The sequence below is a fragment of the Balaenoptera physalus genome, assembly GCF_965194825.1.
Source record: "Balaenoptera physalus genome assembly, chromosome: X".
In the NCBI taxonomy this organism is placed as follows: Eukaryota; Metazoa; Chordata; class Mammalia; order Artiodactyla; family Balaenopteridae; genus Balaenoptera; species Balaenoptera physalus.
The window spans coordinates 403,267-412,680 of record NC_138903.1 but is presented as its reverse complement, the minus strand read 5'-3'; positions in this window follow the sequence as shown (position 1 = coordinate 412,680).

Genomic DNA, 9,414 nt, shown 5'->3' with positions numbered 1-9,414 from the left:
AGAAGCCCTCATTTCTGTCTGCCTGACCGCATAGGAGATGGTTCACAAGAAAAAATGCATTTTAATTATTTTATTGACTGAAAATAAGAGCCATACGCCAGCCGGCCACACCGTGCTGTCGGTCTTCACCTCCGATACTTTGAGTCGTGTGGGTTTGTAGGGCGAGTTGGGTTTTCTCTTTTCTACCCAAATGGAAGGAGACTGGTGACTCAGAAGCACGCTGTCCGTTTTGCAACCCCTCCAGTGACCACGTCCTCCGAGGTCGGGAAGGAGAGAGGCACGTAGGTGGCCGTCCTGGACGTCTGCACGTCCCTCGATGCCCACCTCACCTCCTCCACTGAGAGTTGAGAGGTACCTTCTGCTTCCACCGTGGGCTCAGCTAGAAACCCCAGGGCCACAGAGAAGGCCCGGCCGTGTCCCCTGGACATCCTGCCCCCCACATCCAAGGAAAGGCCAGTCCACATCTGTCTGATGCAGCCAAGAGGCCAGCTGTTTCCTCTTGAGAAGCAGTGGTGACCATGAGGCAAGTTTTGGTCCATGGCAAGGCTGTGCCCAGGAAGCCAAGCCCATCGTTTTCTGTGGCTCTTCCCCAAATCTGCCAGAAAGGTGGACAGACCCCCCAAGGACCCACATCACAACCCAGTAGAGTGGACGTGTCCTCCTGGGTCACCTGAGATGCATGTTAGCATTTGGTGCAGGGGGCGAATCCCATTGGTTAACTGTTATCGAGCAAGATATCCAAGTGCCTTGGGCAGAATGCTGTAACCTCATGCTGTTTCAAGAAATAATTTTATTTCTCATTGGAAAAAATTAAATGAAAGAGTGTGCGAAGTCTGTGGCCAGTAGTTCATTGGACAGATAGACCTTGTCACTCCTCTGCTTAGAACCGGCCATCGGGAATGAAGGCATAAACAAAACGTAGTGTGTTCATACAATAAAATGTCATTCAGCCCTAAAAAGTAAGGAAATTCTGACACATGCTACAACACGGATGAACCTTAAAGATATTATGCTGAATGAAATAAGCCAGTCGCGAATGGACAGATACTGCGTGATTCCACTCACTTAAGATACCGGGCAGAGTGAAATTCACTGATAAAGAAAGTAGACCTCTCGTGGCCAGGGGCTGAGGGGAAGGAGGAATGGGAGGTGATGGGGAGGTGGGGTGGAGGGGGGTTTGTTAAACAGATACAGAGTTTTAGTTTTGCAAGGTGAAAAAAGTTCTGCAGACAAACAGCAGTGATGGTTACACAACTGTGAATGTACTTAATGTCACTGAACTGTACCCTTAAAAACTGTTAAAGTGGTAAATTTTGTTATGTATATTTTATCACAATAAAAAATTATTTGGAAAAAAAAAAGAAAGTGCTTTATTTCCAATACCTTGTTCATGGCAGTTAGTCTCTTCACTGTTGGTGGGAATGTAAATTGATACAGCCACTATGGAGAACAGTATAGAGGTTCCTTAAAAAACTAAAAATAGAACTACCATACGACCCAGCAATCCCACTCCTGGGCATATACCCTGAGAAAACCATAATTCAAAAAGACACATGCACCCCAATGTTCACTGCAGCACTATTAACAATAGCCAGGTCATGGAAGCAACCTAAATGCCCGTCGACAGACAAATGATAAAGAACATGTGGTACATATACACAGTGGAATATCACTCAGCCGTAAAAAGGAACGAAATTGGGTCATTTGTAGAGACGTGGATGGACCTAGAGACTGTCGTACAGAGTGAAGTTAGTCAGAAAGAGAAAAACAAATATCGTATATTAATGCATATATGTGGAACCTAGAAAAAAGGGTACAGATGAACCGGTTTGCAGGGCAGAAATAGAGACACAGATGTAGAGAACAAACGTATGCACACCAAGCGGGGAAAGCGGGGATTGGTGGATGGTGATGGTGGGATGAACTGGGAGATTGGGATTGACATATATGCACTAATATGTATAAAATGGATAACTAATAAGAACCTGCTGTATAAAAAAACAAAAACAAAATACACACACACAAAAAAAAGCCTATCGGTTAAGCCTCCCAGTCTGTGCTACTTTGTTACAGCAGCCCAAGCTGACTGAGGGTGCCTGTATTGATAAGAGAGAAGCATGCAGGTGGGCCCCCCTCCACATGGCCCCTCCACCAGCCAGCCAGCTGGACTGTCCACTCCCCGTTCCTCTGTGCCAGCCAGACCCACAAACCTTGCACGTGCATCACCTTGGGTCTGCATTACTCCCCCTCAAATCCCCATCAGAAGTCTTTGAAAGCTCAGGAATGAATATCTCCGACAGAGACACCCCAAGTCAGCACTCTTTGGAAGCAGCTCACATCCCCAAGCAGAGCCTCTGTGCATAGCTCTGAATCCCACCCTCGGCCAATGGAAGTGCATCTGGGGGACTTCCCTGGTGGTCCAGTGGTTAGGACTCCTCCCCTCTCACTGCCGGGGGCCGGGGTTCGATCCCTAGCTGGGGAACTAAAATCCCATAAGCCACGTGGCTCGGCCAAAAAAAAGAAAGTGCATCTGTCTCCATCGGGGTGGGGCTTGCAGGGGCAGCTGGTACCTCTGCACCTTGCCAGGCGTGAACACCGCAGTGGTGCAGGGATGCTGAACCCAGACGCCTGGACACACACGCACACACACACGCACACACACTCTCTCTCACACACACAAGTGCTTGAAGGGGAAGCAGGAAATATTAACTGGAAACAATGACACGCCTGTTACACGGTAATTGCCGAGCTACGAAACAGTGCAGGGGACCCCTCTGCCCTCTGACGCAGACAGACAGCTGCACAGACACCCCTCCCCCGCGCCCACCACTGTCTGCCCAGCGTTCCAGCACAGGAGTGGGGAGCTGGCTGTTTAAAACGCTTGAATGGCGTGTTTATCACGTTTGACGGCTGGTCCTGCAGCCAGACGCTTCGTTTATGGTTCTGTGGGCGAATGCACTGGCCTTTCACCTCTGGAAATGGGAGTTTGCGGTACTCCTCACTTTCAGCCAGGCCCCCGGCCGGCGCGCGTGAATCCGATAGTCTCTGAGAGTCACCTCATGAATGTCTGCACACATTGCCAAATCTCCCGCCTAAACGGCCCTTATTTCTCTTGGAAGAGACCCAGGACCGTCAGGGAGGAACGGTGTGGGGTTCTGCTCTGGATGTGTGCGCGTGACTCCCGGATACCCTCTGTTCCAGACCAAGCGCCAGGAGGAATCCTGGCCCTCGTCACGGCTCTGTGCTCTCCCCGGGGCTGAACCCTGACCCTGAGTCCACGCCCTGGTCCTGAGCTGCCCTCAGCATCACCTTCCTCAGACCCCACTCTCTCTGTGCTCTTTGGGGCTGGACCTGGATCCCATCAGCACAGCCAACATGGACCCCTGCAGTGCCTACCTGGCATGTCCCCCAAAGCCCAGCCCTCCCCTTGGAAGCCACGCCCAGCACCTGCCTCATCCATCCTTGGCCTCTGGAGACATCCCACCAAGTCCTCCCAAGACATGGGCCCCGTAGCTTTGGACCAACTCCAAATGCTTTGCTTCAGTTCTGTCCTGGTGCAGTTCCCATCTCCTCCTTCCTTCCCAGATGGAGGCTGAGGCCGGCTTCTCAGCGGTGGGGCTGGACTTTCAGGGGTGTTCCACGCAGGTAATGCGGGGAAGTCCACACCAGCCACGCTGATGGGCATCTAGGGATACCCACCGTGGACCCAACGTGTTCCAAGGTTGGACAGAGCAGGTAATGTGAGACCACCTGCTGGTGGTTTCCTGCTACAAACTACCACGAATTCGGTGGCGTGAAGTCACACCCAATTTACCAACTCACTGTTGCTGTGATCGCAAGTCCAGGACCAAGTCAGCTGGGTTCTCTTCGGGTCTCACGAGGTCGGCTGACCTGCACTCTCTTTTGGAGGCTTTCGGGAAGATTCTGCTCCCAGCGCGTTGCCGTCATTGGCAGAATTCCGTTCGTTTCGGTTGCAGGACTGAGGTCCCTGAACTGTGGCCGGTGGCAGCCTGGGAGTATCTTCTTTACAGTTAATGTGTGTGTGTGTGTGTGTGTGTGTGTTGAGACTCCCTTCTTTATCTGGGGCGTAAAGAACTTTTGAGAGAAACTGAGTTGAGTGAGAGAAGACAGAGTCTTTACGGTGTAGAAGGGAGGGGCGTCGCGGGGTCCGGGGATGCCTTCTGAAGTGGTAGCTGTGGCTCTGCGGCCATCATCTCCTCTCCCGGGAATCCCAGGGCCTTCCAGGGAGACGGAGGTGGGGCAGGGCTTCCAGGGCACAATTTCTCACTTGAGGGCAGTCTGGGCCCGATGGGAGAGGGTCTCCCTAGGCAGAGGTAGCCAGCCTGGCAGCCAGGCTGTTCAGGAACCCAGTGTCCACCTAGAGAGTGCAGGGGGTTTCGGGCAGCTCAGAGCCACAGTCTTACCCCTCTGGCCCCGTGTGTCCCGAGCTGTCCCAAACCCCCCCGGTCCCTTTTGGGAAATCCTTTGCATATTCCCTCCTTGACCTCGGCCACCCTCCGCCTTTCTCTGCCTGCAAGACCCCCGTCACTCCTCTTGCCCCCAGGGACACCTCCTGTCCCTGCAAAGTGGACGTCCCACGACCCCCTGAGGCTAGGTGTCCAGCCTGAAGTTGGGCGTGCTCTCATGCCGCTGGCATCTTATTAAAACCACCTTGCGTTGTGCTTTTATGTCCAGAAGACTGCCCCTGGGCTCAGTTCCTGGTTTTCATCTCACAGATGCTAACTTGTCACTGGACCCAAAGGAAGCCACTGACGTCACGCTGCGGGGGTCTCAGGTGGCACCAGATCAGATTCCCCACGCTCCCTGGAGCCGTGCGCTGGAGAACTCATTCACGGCCCCTGGACGGCCCGCCGAGAGCAGACTGAGCCCGTACGGACGCGCCCTCGGAAAGAGGCACACCAGATACAGCCAGACGCTGGGGAGACCCCAGCCCGGGAGGGCGCCTCGCCCACCCTCCTCTCGCCACACAAAGCGTGCCTGTGAGATGGCTCGAGAAAGCTCCAGTTTTTCCTTTTAAATCCACCCTTGAAAGGATCCTCCAACCATCTCTGAGCCGTGTTGACAATAAAAAATGGTCCTCCCTGGTTACAGAGCCAATGGCAGGCTCGACAGAACACAGGGTTCCTTTCAGGGTGGAGATTTGCTCTCCACATGCCTCCCGGGCCGGGAGGGGGCAGGGTGTCCAGAGGCAGGAGGGAGGGTAGCACGGCCAGGGCTGCCGCCTTGTGCCAAGCAGGAACGTTGACCTGGATCGTCTACACCGAGTGTCAGGAGACCACCTGGAAAAGATGACAGAGGGCGCTGGATTGCCAGCAGAGAAGGCAGACCACCTTGTTGGCGAGCGGACTTACCAAGACCAAAGACCCTGCGGCAGGTGCCTTATACCATCGCCTCCCTGGAGACGTCTTCCCTGACAGCAAAATCCCCTTTCAGACCCTTTTCCAAAATGTCTACAATCTGAACACTTACCTCTCCCTTCTGTGTTTTATACTCGGATTCGCTCATCACCTGTCTTCCCGAAAACTTGAGAAGGCTTACGGCAAAGACACGTAACATGGAATCACTAAATAGGAACGGAGGTCAAGATGGAGGTCCAGACGTTCACGCGACGATATTCATCAAGGGATGATCCTGTCTCTTGGTTTCCTGGCAACCACAGCAAAAAGGGAAAGGTGTCCATCCCATGACCAGATAGAGGCAGCCTATCTATTCCTCGAAGAGATACACTTTCTCCTGGACCTACACTCTAAAAGCTTGCAATGGGTTGAATCGTGTCCCCCTCCCCCGGATTATATGTTGAAGTCCTGAGCTCCCATACTTGTAAATGGGAACTTACTTGGAAATAGGGTCTTTGCAGATGTAATTAGTTAAGATGAGGTCCTACTGGAGGAGGGTATTCCCTGAACCCAATATAATAAGTAAGTGTCCTTATAGTAAGAGGGAAAGCTGGACACAGAGGCACACCAGGAGAAGACCTTGTGAAGACACGGCAGACATGCCCTTCTCCACGCCTTTCTTATGGCTCTGTCTTCCCTTCCCCACTCAGTGTCCTGGTGAAGGTCCAGCGGCCAAGTCCAGTGCAGTGAAACTGGACAGTCACAGAGGTTCTAGCCAGAGGCAGCGTGTTCGTAAGAGGGGGCTCCCCTGTGCTGTCCAAAACCTCCAGCTGCCCCTGGAACACCAGTTTCACTTCCTTTGCCCATCGTGTCCCCCCAGACACGTCCCTTCACTTCCTGTGTCCCAGGGTCTTCCTCGTCCCAATGCCTATCTATCCACACAACCATTTGCTTTTAGGATAAATTACAGAATTACACCTGTGCAAGGAATCTACGTATATCTAAACATGCGAGGAGTATCTACAGATACCTACACATGTGCACAGGACCTAGAGATATCTACACGTGTGCAGGGCATCTACACATATCTAATCTACACATGTGTGGAATACCTACAGATACCTAGATCCATGCAAAGCATCCACAGTTACCTACATATATATATGTGAAACATCTCCACATAATTATACACATGCAGGGCATCTACAAATATCTACACAAGTGTGGAGTACCTACAGATGCCTACAAACATGCAAAGCATCTACAGGTCTCTACATACATGTGAAACATCCTCACACAGCTACACATGTGCGGGTATCTACAGACCTACACGTGTGCGACATTTTAGGGACCAGGCACTGCAAAGGTCCAATGATGTGTGGGCATCTCTCATGAAGGTGTGTGCTGGCACCACCCACCCTTGGGAGGCTGGTCCAGGTGTGAGACGTCCAGAACCAGGTGTCCATGAAAGAGCTCCACGTTCACCGCCCTGGGAGGTGAGCCATCCGTCCTCCTGTGCGAACTCAACCGGTGGTCACCCTAATGTTCCCCTGTCCCTGGGTGAGTGATGATCCCATTAGCCACCTTGAACTCTGACCTCTGTTCCGAGAAAGACCCCGCGAGACAGATGGGTCCTCGTGAAGACACTATTAACACAATTCATTTTGCCAAGAGTTGTCTACTTCAGTAAGTTGTTCCTAATTAGCTATCAAGGGAAGAAAGAAAAAGAAGGCAACGCTGGGCCCTGTTATTATGTATTGATTTTCAGCGACCCCTGATCCTCTTGCAGCTGGTGGTGTGTGGCCAGAGAGAGAACAGAGGGGCAGACACTGCTAAGTGCGTGAGCTGTGCCTCTGGTCCTGTGGAGGGAAGCTCGCCCGCCGGGTTCCCCGTGCCTGGCCCTCGTGAGAATAGCTGTGTGCCCGGGAACTCGTGGAGGCTTTTTCTATGATCACAGTTGTCACAAATACGGGGGGCTATGAGCCCAGACCACAACGAGCTCCTCTTGCTCTCATCGTGTGTTTGGGAAACACCACATCTTGCCTATGGTGTGTAAGACGTTCATCGAGGTCTTGGGGGAGGAAGAAAGAGGTGAGGTGGGGTCTCTCCTCTCCCATCCACAATTACCGATGACCCACCCCCTGCCTTGCCACTATCCACAGCGTCTCCATCCCTCTGCTTCTGGGAACCCCACAGTCCCCTGCACCCCGGCCTTAAGGCAACCACACTGGGCACATTCATTCAAGCCCCCTCCCCCTTAGGACCTCCTGGCCCCGTATTCTGCACTGGTCGCTGGGCTCCACACCACACCGAGCCCGGAAGGAGGGGGCAGAGTGCACCAGCTCTAGCCACTGGGAACATCCTTCCCCAGAGACGCTCGGGGTCACACAGGAAGCTCAGCCCCATGACAGGTTCAAGGGGCTCCATGCAAAGGTTTTGGGGGGCAAACGGCCATCTTTGCTATATCCCTTTGGAGCCGTCCCATATACAGGTAGGAGAGGACAGTGTGCCTTTTTACCAGGACACTCCGGACACAAAGTAGGTACAGGTGGAACTTGAAATGCTGGGCGTCCAACCAGACACATATCTCAATGGGATCGCATGCCCCGACCTGCCCTGCTACCTACACGTCAGACCTTTTCTCACCACACATACACCTGCAAGGTCACCTGCCCACACGTGTCCAGACCCTGCATCTCCAGACTTTCCTATGACACCCCTCCCGGTGGTTTCCTAATCTCTTTACCCTCTTCCTTCTCCATCTGGGGGAGGGCATCATGGTTGATGTGGATGGTTTTTCAATATTCAAATCTCCCTTAAATGTTTTTTTCTTTATTTTTGGCAAATAAATTATCAATGCCTGGGAGCCTCAAGTGCCACAAACATACCTACAGCATTTCCTTTAGGGGTGACGGAAACGTTTTGGAAGTAGATAGAAGTGGTGCCCGCACAACATGGTGATGGTGCCAATGCCACTGAATTGTCCACTTTATTTTATTAAAAAAATTTTTTTTTTAATATTTGGCCATGCTGAGTGGCTGGCGGGACCTTAGTTCCCCAACCAGGGATCGAACCCATGTCCTTGGCGGTGAAAGAGCAGAGTTCTAACCATTGGACCACCAGGGAGTTCCTGAATTGTCCACTTTAAAGTGGTGAATGTTAGGGTGTGTGGATTTCGCCTCAAGAGCAATTTTATAAATACACACATGCAAACACGTCACAGGCACCCAAAAGACACATCTGGGATTCAGCTAACAAACTCCCAGAGGCCGGTGTACCCCAGCTGTTTCTCTCGCTCTCTCACTCTCTCTCAGTCTATAGCCTCCCCTTAAAACTCACCATGGGGTCTCAGCAGCCCTTTCTCCCAGCACCGAGCTGTTTGACCCTTCATCACTTCTTGCTCAGTAGATGTCAGCTGACTGGTGGCAGGGAAGGCGGGGAAGGGGGCATTCTGAAGATTTACCCGTTCCCGGAGAGGCTTGGTCCTGCCGGCCACAAAACTCGAGGCCGTCTGGGATCTTCTGTAACCACGCTGTCCTGTTACCTGGAAACCAGCATTGTTATAAAGCAGAATGAGGCCGCTTTGAAGTTTTTTTTTTTGTTTTTTTGTTTTTTAATGGAAGGCAAAATTCACGTGGTTGCAGGGAACACGGTTAAAAGGGAGGAAGATTGTCAATATATAACCTTCCTTTTTTTTCTTGTCATGGAAAGGCATTTTATTTTAAATATAACAGTGTGTACATGTCCATCTCAGGCTTTGAATTTTTAAACGTGCACCCCGTCCTCTCCGTGGGGTGTCGTAAGGCGGGGAAGGAGCTCCATTTGTTTCTATTTTCCGTCAAGGCATCAAGCACTTCCACTCGGGGGAGTTTCGAGTCCCGTTAAGGAAATCCAGAATCCGGTGCCTGGACCTCTTTGGTTCTCACATGCAGGCACGGAATGGCGAAAAGAAAGACAAAAAAAGTTTTGCGTCAATTTCCAGGCACGCCTCCTCTTCATCAGGACCTGCTTCTGGAAAGGGCGGAGCTCCTTCTCGCTGGCGGTGGGGCACAGCTCC